Raw genomic sequence first — 12,233 nt, 5'->3', positions numbered from 1 at the left:
TGAAGGTTGTAACCAGGAGCGACAGTGGGTGTAGGAGCAAGATGGGGGTAGGATGTCTGGCCAGGAAGGAGAGTGCAGGAATAAGGGAGGGTGTCAGAGCAAGGTTGGGGTGTGGGTCTTGGCAGAGGGGAGGGGAGTGAAAGGCATTGAGGTGGGGGGTCTGGACAGGAGAGGGAATGCTTACCTGGCTTAGGGTCCTATTTCAGAAACTGCTGTAGCCATGCTGCCCCAGAGGCCCTGCTGCCAAGGCCTGTGGCCTCCTGGGGCAGCCTGGGACAGGGTGGCTACAGCAGTCTGGGACAGCCCTGGAGGCCCTGCTGCTGACACAGTCCGGGGCCAGCCCTGGAGGCCCCTTCTGCTGCAGCCCGCACAGTCCAGGGCCATATTTGGACACTGCAAAACATAAGGGCTTTGCTAGCTTCAAAAGCCTTGTTCATTTTAAAAATACATGGAGATGTTCTCTTAGGAAAGCTGGCTTTAAAGCAATTTTCTGACCATCATAAGATCAGACAAATATTACTGTATTAAATATTTTACGTTATGGTGAAATATCAGTGTAGAACATCTGGTTTCTAATCTTTTTTTCCTGAGGAAGAGAAGTCATTTTAGGCACGATGGGTTGTGAATTTACCTCATGAGGAATGCCTGAAGAATGTAATGTATATAATTAAGTTCAATATGTGATTTCTCCAGCACTTTAAATTTTTAAGTGGCATGATCAGTGTAATAAAATGACATTTAAGGAACAAATAATGCCTGTCAGATCATATTCCATATTGTGGAGTCACATTTGCAGTTTTTGTGGTAGCCCATCTGGTGGATAGATCTCTGCAAAAGGTATAATTGTTTCAAAAGGTGTAACTATATATTTCTGACCCAATTTGAACTTTATATTTCTGGCTTCTGGAGAGCACAGATTGTTATGGATCCTCCCTGTTAATAAAATATATATGCTCTGATTTAATTTCCTACTCATTAAAAGAATAAAAGCCTGAAAACAAATAGGAATTCCTTTGTGAAAGTGTGTGGTTTTAGGCTCATATTTCTGTTTAATGTTTGACGTTGTTTATAAAAGTAGACTCTGGAAGCTTTTCCCTTTCAAGTAGGTACATGGTATTTTCTTTTATGTGTGTGGCTTGGATGAACTCAGGTCAGTTGATTTTCTAAACTATAATGGTATAATGTGGGATTTATTGCATGGATTGAAAGAGCAAACATAAACTCTTCATAATCAGTATCTACTCTAGAGAAACTTGTACAGACAGTACATAGATACTTAATACATAATTATGCTACTTTCTATTTGCTATGTCTGTAATTTGTGTGTCTAGAGCAGAAAGGAGCTGACCCTTAAGTCAAACAGATAGATCATTTAATGTGTTCAGCATGGGTAACATACCTTTTAAGTTTTAGATAAATCAATTACACAGTTAACGTTCAACAAAGACAGCACTTCTTAAAATTATAACACTGTCTAGAATTGTGCTTTAAATTATGTATAGTGGATACGTAGGGTAGGGCGATAGATACTAAGGCTGTGTCACCTTGATGTTTTTTTAGCAAAGTTTCTAATGATATTTACCTTTCTTTCATTATTTTTATATAGAAAATTAATAAAGAATATTTGTGGTTATTCCAATAGATGTTAGACAGAATCAGCATGTCTGTAATATTTTGTGTAACACAAATACAGATAATTTGCTTTTGGTATTCTAATTCTTATAAAATCTGAAGACCACTTTTAAAATAAAACCTTTAATGGAGCCTTTATTTATGTGTAGTTCATTGCTATTTTTAATGTGGTAGTTCAACCCTCCATTCCCAATGGCTTCATATAGATGTTGGATGATACTCAGGAGACACATGATAGAGCCCTATGGGATTCTAAAAGTGAGGACCTTGAAACAGAAGAAACAATTGCCCATACCAGCAATCTGGGTTTTGTTTAAGAGGTCATTTCAAGGTTTTACTGTGAACCCCATCAGTATTCTGGGCAGGCAGGGCTGTTCCGAAGGGGGTACAGGGCCTGAGACATGTCCCGGTGCCCCAGGCGCAGAGCCTGAGGCAACCACTTGCCCTCATTCTGCCTCTGCTCCACCCCATCACTTCCCCTGGTCCTGCTCTGTCCCTTTGCTTTGCAGCTGTCACTACAGCTTGAGTTAAGACTATGCCCATTAGTTTTAATGAAGAATTTCTAATTGCCGTGAAGTCTGGCTATTTAGATATTACAATTCATTTTTGTTTCTCCTTTTGATACTGGTTAACAAATACAGTGCGTTCTGAGAAAATGCACATCTAGCCAAATAATGATGAGATCAATTACAGGAGATGGGGAAAAGCAGAATTTAGGATCTGTTGTTCTCAGAGTGATATTATCTAGGAATTTATTCTTTAAGGGGTTGAGTGATGCCACTAATTCAGACTTTGTTCATTAATAATTTTTCCACAGAGTGTGTGCATTTCAAAATTTCACCCTACTCTTGTAATCCGATGAACATAAGAATGGCCGTACAAGGTTAGACAAAAGGTTCGTTTAGCCCCATAACCTATCCCTGCCCATCCTGGCTAATAGCCATTGGTGGACAGATCCTTCATGAACTTATCTAGTTCTTTTTATCCTGTTATAGTCTTGATCTTCACAACATCCTCTGATAAAAGAGCTTCACATGTTGACTTTACATTGTGTGAAAAAATGCTTCTGTTTGTTTTAACTCACTGTCTATTAATTTCATTTGAGCAAAATTAAGATTAATTCACTGTTTCACTTTTCTCTCTTTAGTATCACAAAATTTTGTCCTTAAAGTACTTAGATTAATTTTTATGCTACAGCTTTTTGTAAGGTATTACCGTGTCATAATTTGAGTACTTCCTGGAATAAGATAGTAGCCAGATCCTGGACTAAATAAACACAGAGACTTAAATCTTCACATTCCCTTAAGTCCTTAGCTTCATGGTATATTTATTGCATTGAGAGAGAAAATCAAGTTACTGCAATGATATTTTAACAAAATATTCAACTTTTAAACAAATCATTTTACACAAATCACAGTGGTCTATCAGTCTGCTGAAACATAATGTTTAAACAAAGCTGTCTTGCTCTCTAGTCTTATTTTCCTTATTGCCTTTCTTTTATTCCTGATCCTTTCAAGGTTTTTGTGTCCAATAGAAATAGAATTGTTTTCTGTTTACATCATGTTCTGAAATGAAATTGAGAAGATATATTTGAATTCTTATAGTATAAGCAATGTAAACAAAAATATACTTCCCTGACTTTGGGAAGTGCAGATACCAACCTTTCTGATATGTGTGTTGGGGAAGAGAGGAAGAAGATAAATGAATCAAAAAGGTTTTCATTGTTTTTACTAGACTCCTGGGCTCTTTACAACCCCTTTTTCTTTTTCTCTTTTGGGGAATTTATCATGTACACTTTTGAAATCATACTGTTTCTATTGAAGGGAATGAAATGTTTGTTTTTGTTGCTGTCAAACATTTTGAAAATTCATAGTAAAATCAGTCCTAGCAGAGAAATGTGCATGTTTTCAGTATAATTGAGAAACCACCATAGAAATGATTATGCAAGTCAATCTCCCAGTAACAATCAAAGGTCAGAGTTGCATAACTGGAAGAATCTGTAGTTATGCTTCAGTAACTGTCCAGTACATGTGCACTCTAGCAGAGATAATTGTTTTTCATTATAATCTCTTATCCAGATAAAGACATTTCTTCCCTGGGAGGCAAAGTAAAAAGCTAGATCTTGGTACCCTGCCAAACTATATGCAGGGGAGCAATGGAATGCAAAGATGCCATAAGACGTACTTTGGTGTCCCCGATCCTGAGACCACTTTGTGCTGGGATGATCCTCCCCATAAACTTGCACCATCTGCCAGTGACCCGTGGGTGCTGAAATAGTAGTGCAGGATCAGTAGGCCATAGGGCAGTGGTCTCCAAAAGTGATCACTTTTTGAATTTAAATGCAATCCAGGATCTACCTCAGACCCAAATACTCTTGCCCCACCTCCTTTGTGCCCGTTCTCTGAGGCTCTGCCCCTGGTCAATCCGTCTTCCCTCCCTCCCCCCATTCTTCCTCCCTTTTACCAGGCAGGGGCAGAGGGTTGGAACACAGGCTGTGGTCTTGGGCTAATTGATTTGGAGTGTGAGAGGGGCTGTGAGCTGAGCCTGGGGCAGGGACTTGGGGTGCAGAAGGGGGTTCATGATTGGGGCAGAGGTTTGGGTTTCTGGATCCAGCTGGACACTACTTACCTCAGGTGGCTCCTGGGTGGTGGTGCAGTGAGGCTAAGGCAGGCTCACCCCTGCCCTGGCCCTGCACCACTCTGAAAAGCAGCCAGCAAACTCCATCCATGCCCAAGCCGTGTGTCCTGCCCATCTGTTCTGTGGAGATAGAGTACAGGTGGGAGGGGGACACCCTGGCATCAGCACTCCCTCCTTTCCCTTCCCAAGAGGCTTGCGAGTGGGCGCAGCTCCAAGGCAAAGGGCAGGAGATGCGTAGCAGTGGGGGAAAGGGCAGCTGAATAAATCATAGAATAAATCAGTACCATTAAAAGCACTTCTGTTGTAGGGATAACATATTAACGTATTAAAAATGATTCCCCCAAGTGGAAGTGACTCCCCATAATTTGTTCCCCACAACTAAAAGTCTAAGTAGTATAAGTTTGTTAAGTAGAAGAAGGATATAAGTGTTTAGATTTATTCTTGTTAAAGTGTTTAGATTGTGCTATCAAGCTTGATAAGTGTTTAGATTTTTTATTATTATTATTTAAGATTGTTAAATGTTTAGATTTATTACTATGTAGCCAGAAACAGCTCCCCTCTCTGTGTCCCAGGCTCAAGCTTTTGCAAGGGGCTGCTTGAAATTGACATTGCAGTGATACATTGTAACAATGCATTGTCAAGCCACTAACTCTGCTCTGGGAGCCAAGCCCTGTAATTGACTAAGGGCATTGTTATAACTATAACAGTAACTAACTCAGCACTCAGAGAGAGAATGTTTTAAGAAATGCCACCCAGAAACTTGTGACTTTTTGAAACTACAACTCTTGTATATGTAAAGTTATTATTATACAAAATACTATATGGGAAACATTAATTAGGGAATGTATGTAAGAGAGAGAGTGCTTGGACGATGAATGAATGGTTTTGAGAGGTGCCAGCCTGAGAATGCAGCAACAAAGGGCTGAAGAAGGTGTCAGGTGCCAGTGCAACCAAAAAGTGTCAAGTGGAGAAAACCAAGTACTGGAGGTCCACCCTATGAGATCACTGACGAGCACCTGACAGCCACCCTGGAGACATCAGCATGATGCAATTCTCATAGACGGGAATAGGAAGAAATTCCTATAAGAACTGGACTAAAAGACTATGGAGTCAGAGTCCAAGGTTCTGCTGTCAGCCCACCAGGAGCTTCAGATACGCATCTGATCAGGACTTCGCTCCCCACTACCATCGCTTGTGTACAGAATACCTGGCCAGTATTCTGTCACAAGCAACTTCCAGGCTGGTAACTATAACAAGTACACAGAACTTGGATGAATGATTGAATGAATGTTTATATATATATATATATATATATATATATATATATATATATATATATATATATATATATATATAAATAAAGTGTATAAGGGTTAAGTAGTGATAGGAATAAGTAGTTAAACAACGTTGTTTGCTTTTATCTTTTCTTTATTCTTTATTATTATCTTTACAATAAATGTGGCTTTTTGCCTTATCCCCCCTCATAAGATCCTGCTTGCTTTTTTTGGTACAACATTGTATCTTGGACTGTTACATTCTTTAGCTTTGGTGAAAGAAGTTTTCCTTTCTCTGTCTCTTCATTCTTTGACTCTTCCTGTACTTGTATATTATTTTTCCCCACGTATTTTTGCTGTATGATTTTGCCATTTGGAATTGGCTGTACATTACAATCAGGACTATTTTTTGGATGTTAATGTTAATATATATTTTTAAGCATATAAAAAATATAATTCTCTAGGAGCAACATTACATATTAAAACCTCCAAATCCTTTGTTACTGGAGTTCTTGTTCTGATAAAAATGTCTTCCATAATGCCACTGTAGTCTTGATTTGATACTCTTTATAAACACATTCTAAACTAGAGTTGGGCAAGATAGATCTCATGGGCTGGATTCTCCCCACCAAGCCACCAGATCTGCCTGTGGACCACCCTGTTGGGACCCTCAGGCACACAGAAGCTGTTATTGTAAGCGCTGGGCTGCTGTGTGTGCCTCTCTGCTTGGGGGCAGGCTGTGTGTGATCTTCTTGTCCCCAGCCCAATCCTGAGCTCCTATTGGCCAGGAACAACCAGGACTTGCAGCACAAGCGTCTTCCCTCTCCTGGAGTTGAGAGCAACATGGAGAGAACAGCCTGCAGTGTTAAGCAGTCTAGGGCTGCAGCAGGCACGGAGCCCAGTGTGCCTTGGGGGTGCTGCAGGGCTGCTGGCCAGGAGAAGTTTAGGTAAGTGTTTCCCAGCCAGAGCCTGCCTCTGGCACCCCTGTCCCTCCTACACCCCAATTCCCTCCCCCAGGTCACCATACAAATCCTCTGCACCCCCTTACCCCACGTCACAGCTCCCTTCCAGCATCTGTAGTCCTTCCTGCACCCCTCTACCAGGCGAGAATCCTCTCCTGCACCCCAATGCCCTGACCCAGGTCACAACCCCTTCCTTCACCCAAACTCCTTCTCAGACCCCACACCGTTGCCTGCACCCCAATTCCTTACCTCACTTGTGTGGTGTGTGGGAAGAAGCTAGTGTTTAAAGGATGCAGCTTCCACTGGTGCTTTCAGCAGCAAACTCTTCTAGTTGTAGACTTGTTTGCTAAAATATATGGTAGTGTAAATCTTACTATATGGTTGTTACACTGGTTCTGCCGTTGTATTGTTAAATGGCCGAGACACAAATTTCTAAAACCTGTTAAATTTAGTTTGCTCCTTTCCAGAGTTTCCAACAATCCAGCACAGCTTTGTTTAAAGGTTATATAATCCAAATGTGGAGGAAAGACTGACTGGCAAATGGCCTTATTATAGAAGGTATTGTTATTGAATTGAGAAATTGATTGCCAAAGATATATACAATGGTGGAGCCGTGTTGGTCTTGGGATATTACAGAGACAGGGTGGGTGAGATCATATCTTTTATTCAACCAACTTGTGTTTGTGAAAGAGACAAGCTTTCTATTTTACACCAAAATAGGTCAAAAATTTCAAATTGATGATCAAATATTAACTACTTTGAGGTAACAGCTATTGACCAATTATAATCAGGATTCTGTTCTGCTAATATACCTCAAATAAGAAAGTAGGTTCTTTTTGCCTTAAGGAATTCACTATCTAATTACACTATATGAAATGTAACCTTATAAATCTACTGTGTCACAGATTTTGGTTGATGCCTGTCATTTTGTGTCTATATTCCTTCACACGTAATTGCATTGCACTTCCCTTTAGTTTTCAGTGCTGCAGTAGGCAAGTGAAATATATAATTCAACCAGCATCTGAATGTAAATGATGTTTTCTATGCTTTATCTGATTTCAGGTGTACTGAATTTTCTGATAAATGTGAATGAAAATGATAGAAACTTTTTCTGTTAAAATGGTAGTTCAAGGGCTTGGTTCTCTTTTACTCTGCACAGTTCAAATCAAAATTAACAACATTGAAGTCAGTGAAGTGGGAAGGCAACAAAAATAATATGAGTGCAAAAAATTCCCTCCCTCATTTTTTTAATCAGATGACTTGTTGACGTTGATACATCAGGATTTATATGGCTTACACATGATCTTTTGTTGTTCTCACTCTGTCAACGCCACATCCCTCCAGTACGACTGGGACTAATGAGTATAGATTTATTAATCTCAGTGACTTGGGTCTAATGGCTTCTTAATTGTTTTTGGCATTGTGGGAGCTTATCCACTGTAAAGGGGCTATAAAAGTCCCAGTTCTAACCACAGAGGGTTCTCCCAGCACAAGAATAGATAGCAATAAGAATTCCCTGCAGGGATGCCCTCACAGTCCTCTGTATGTAGGACATGCCTGAGAGTGCAGGAAGGTCATGCCAGAGGCGACAGTTATTTGACTTGATATTTCAAAGTCACTCTCTTCATAATGGTCTCTATAGGTATTCATTGTAAGGATGTGAAAATGTAACCATGTATATGGTAAACTGCTGAGTCTCCCCCCTCCCTAGTGTAACTGTGTAACCACTGAATTTTTTTCCAGCGGTAATGTGTTTGCTTAAACACATTTTAAGATCCCTAATTCATTGTGTGCGCACATGTACTCCTTGTGTCTGAGACCAGAAGGTTTTTCATTGGCCATATCTGTTGGTCTGTGCCATGTTCTTGCATATCCTCAGGCTCTGAACTGAGGGTAAAAGGTACAGCATTGTCTGGCCACTTCTCCAGTTCTGCTCATAATTTGAGATGGAACCTCCCAATGTCCCAGGCTTTGCCAGAATTTCTGCTCTAGTGTAGGTAGAGTTCCTGCTCTGCGTCTTTAGAGGTCAGACCCAAAGACTCATTCAAACAAAGACATGATCAGGGTAAGGTCAAACACGTTCTGAAGAAATGGGAGAAATCTCCTTCTAAATACATTAGCTTCCTGCTTCATGGTGACTTTAAGACAGAAGTTTCATGGCTGTATTCCTGGGGGATTCCCTAAATGGTAGAGGATCTCCTTTTTCAAGAACAACAATCATTCCATTGGGAAAACAGATCTTCACAACATCCTCTGGCAAGGAGTTCTACAGGTTGTGCGCTGCTATGAAAAATAGTTCCTTTTATTTGTTTTAAACCTTATACCTATTGTTTTCTTTGCTGCCCCCCCCCCCCCCCCCCCAGTTCTTGTATTATGAGGACTAAATAATGCTTCCTTATCACACCAATCATGAGTTCATAGACTTCTATCTTATCTCCTCTTCCTTTGTCACATCTCTTTTTCTCTTTTTCAAGCTGAAAAGTCCGTGTCTTATTCGTCTCTCCTCATATGGCATTCGTTCCATATTTCTAACAGGATGGATAAAACCAATGATTAAAAAAATTAAAAAATCTTATTTAAATTTTAAAAAATCAGATTTTTTTAAAAAAATTTAAAAACCATCAATAAAATGCTAAATTTCGTATTAAAAAAATTACAATTAAAACTCATCGCAAACATGCTACACCTAGTCTCACACTAGACACTTAGTTTCATAAAATGTATCAATGACTCTAATCTGTCCAATCTAAAACCAACTCTTGCTGCTTGAAAGTTCTGGACTTTCAGTTTCTGTTTCTCAGAAGACTAACATGTACCAAGATAGACACAAGCTGGATAGGATTCGCTATTTTTTCCCCTTTCTCCTCCCTCCCCCTCTACATCCCCTATTTATTTTGGAACTGGACTTTTAATACTCCATTAATCAGAAGAAGTGGGTTGTGCCCACGAAAGCTTGTGATACATGTTTTGTTAGTCTTTAAGGTGCTGCTAGACTATTGGTTGTTTTTTTAAGTTTTTCCAGTTGCAGACTAACTTGGCTACCCATATGAAACTTTAGATGGGAAGTAATTCTACGTAAAGTTTTCTACTTTCTTTATTTTTGTTCTGCTTCATTTTTATTGTTCAGGAGACAGTATTTTCGTAAGAGATCAGAATGCTCGGAAGGTGTTCCTTTAATTTGTGGTACCATCTTTTGAAATTCTTTTCTCTTATCCATAAAGGACAATCAGTGTCATAATAGCTGTGATTTGCTTCTGTCATATGCTGGTCTTGTCCTGAGATCCACACACATTTGTTTTGAATTTTATTCCTTGGGTAATTGTCACTTCTTGTGCACAGAATTCATGTGCCCATCAGATTTCTTTGTTTCCCCTCAGAAAAATGACTTCTGATAGGGAAGCAAGCCACTGTCCCTCCCTGGCAGTGCAAACTGGTCGGTTCCAGCACCTGGAACAGCCAGTAGAGACATGAATCACTGCTGGGGGGGAAGGAGGAGAGGAGAGTCTGGCAGTCATACCTTTGTGTATGAAAGAGAGAGAGAGAGAATCAATCTGTCCCTCTTGCTACTGTGGCACTTTTGGCATGAACAGGCAGGGCTTCAGGGTGTTTCTTTGGATGTGGGGGTGAGGTGGGCTCAGTTCCCTCAGGCAGAACAGAATGTAGAAGCCTGCCTGCTTAGTGAATTGTTCCCGTTGTTTTTGTGAATTCCTCCAGTACTGTAGTATAAAGGTGTAAAAGTTTCAAGCCTCCTTTACATTGTCAGAGTGTACCTTTCTATACTGCTTGTACCCCTTTCAGGAGTCTGATTTGTCCTGTGTTCCCCCAAGTTTCATCTCATGTAAAATGTACATACTTAGAAAATCAAACACAAAAATACAAGCATCACACCACACTATTACAGACAAAATGTTTACTTTCTTATCAGAGCATTATGAAATAAATCAATTGGAATACAAATACTGTACTTACATTTCATCTATAGACTATAAAATTGTAGTTTGTACTGATTTTTTTCAATGCATTTTGTATAGTCTGTTGTAAAACCAGGTGAATATCTAGATGTGTTGATATACCTACCTGAAGATCACTGCATACCCCCAGGGGTACACATACCCCTGATTTGAGAACCAGCGGTATAAAGGACAGTATGTTTTTTTTAAAATGTGCATGGCCCTTTAGTGATTAGAACTGGTTTCAATTTTTTGGACTGAAAAAATATGTTCCATGAACTGTTTGCTACTGACCTTTCTGGTGATGGTCAGCAGCCAATGTAAATTAAGAGTTTGATTCCCCAGCTCTCAATTGTCTTTCAGTTGCCTATGATGTGATACTGAGCATACGGAGTAATTGAATTTGGATCTCCTATGGTATTTTAGAAATGGGAAGATGGAATACTTGTAAACTGAAAGAATGTGTACTTTTGGTTCTTAACTACAATTAATATAATTCCAGTCCTACATTTCTGTGATTCTTTGATTATTTTAAAATGTGTTAACAGTTGAAATTAAGGAATCTATTTAACATGCTGCATAAACATTTTTATCTTGTAATAAAACAAGTTCTTTCAACAAAAACTTATTATGTTGAGAGTCTAATTTTTATCATCTACGTACTGTGACATGCTACTTTTTTGTTTCTCCTCTATGTAATATATTTTTGTTTTGAAACCATAATATTTAGTAAATTATTGATGGTAAAAAATGTGATCAGTGACACACAAAACTTTTAAATTATATGAACTCTTGTTTCTTGAATTGCTGGTTATAAGTACAGTCTTGGGATGCTAGCAACTGGAAAGTGAAAGAGAACAGGCAGTGGGACAGATGGCTTCATTACATTTTCTTGATGAATGAGGATAGTAGTTGTTGCTTGAGAGAGAAAATTGTCCAGATCAAACTAGTTTGAATTATGGATTGAACCTCTCTAGACCACCACACTCGGGACCTGACCAGTGCTGAACCAGAGAATTTACCGAACCATGGGAGGCCAATATTGTCTAGCAGCATTACTATGGATTCTTAGAAGACATTTAGGGGTAAATTAAAGCTAAATAACAGCACAGAACAGGAGAGGCAGGACTGGTGGCTATAAACAAACTTTATGGGACCATGGGAAACTTGGCCACACCCATGATAAGTGAACATCCGTCTGTCTAAATCATGCTGGACTATGGATGTTGCCGGACTAGAGTGTTCCAAACAAAGAGGTTCAACCTGGAGTATTCTGTGACTGAATGAATGGAAGGCTTCAGGCTTTTATGGCAATTCTGTTATAAAAGTTGCCAGAAATACAAGTGCTTTATAATTTTTTTTAAATACAGAGTGAAGGAGTATAGAAGCTGTGATGTTTAAAATGAACACACTAAGAGGATAGCCTATTTCTTTAATTACACTTCTGCACATGTGTAAGTTATCCCAAAAGGAGATAATAGATTCTGACAGTTTTATTTTTGTCCTCCTTAGCCCTGAATAATTTGTCAAGGAGACAGATTGTCTGTATTTTCTCCGGTTGTTTACATCTTCTGCTGTAATAAAGTTTTTATATTTCCTTCTTTTTCTGGAAAGCATGAAATAGTGCCTTTCTTCTAATTATGGTAATTTAATTTCTGAAGATAGGAGAGGGCAGAATCTAAAGTGTTGTTTTTCCTCCTCCTCTTCCTCCTCCTCCTTTCTATTCCTGCTATATGATATTCTAGTATATTTGTCTAGACTGCTGATGAAAAATTTTC

The 12,233-nt window shown here is 39.3% G+C and overlaps 1 protein-coding gene across 3 annotated transcripts in view; it reads left to right on the top strand.

Moving 5' to 3' along the window:
• SEMA4D (semaphorin 4D) overlaps positions 1 to 12,233 on the top strand; it is a 143,695-nt gene that overhangs the window by 41,520 nt on the left and 89,942 nt on the right. The window contains exon 1 of one of the 3 annotated variants that reach the window (XM_075931884.1): positions 6,383 to 6,490. The exons of the other annotated variants lie outside the window; for them this stretch is intronic. The gene's annotated coding sequence lies outside the window, so the exon portion shown is untranslated. Of the gene's footprint in view, positions 1 to 6,382; positions 6,491 to 12,233 lie in introns of those variants that run through there. 3 annotated transcript variants of the gene reach the window in all.

Source organism: Pelodiscus sinensis, chromosome 6, assembly GCF_049634645.1.
Source record: "Pelodiscus sinensis isolate JC-2024 chromosome 6, ASM4963464v1, whole genome shotgun sequence".
NCBI classification, from domain to species: Eukaryota; Metazoa; Chordata; order Testudines; family Trionychidae; genus Pelodiscus; species Pelodiscus sinensis.
The sequence above is the reverse complement of the archived record's forward strand: the minus strand, read 5'-3'. Positions and strand labels throughout refer to the sequence as shown.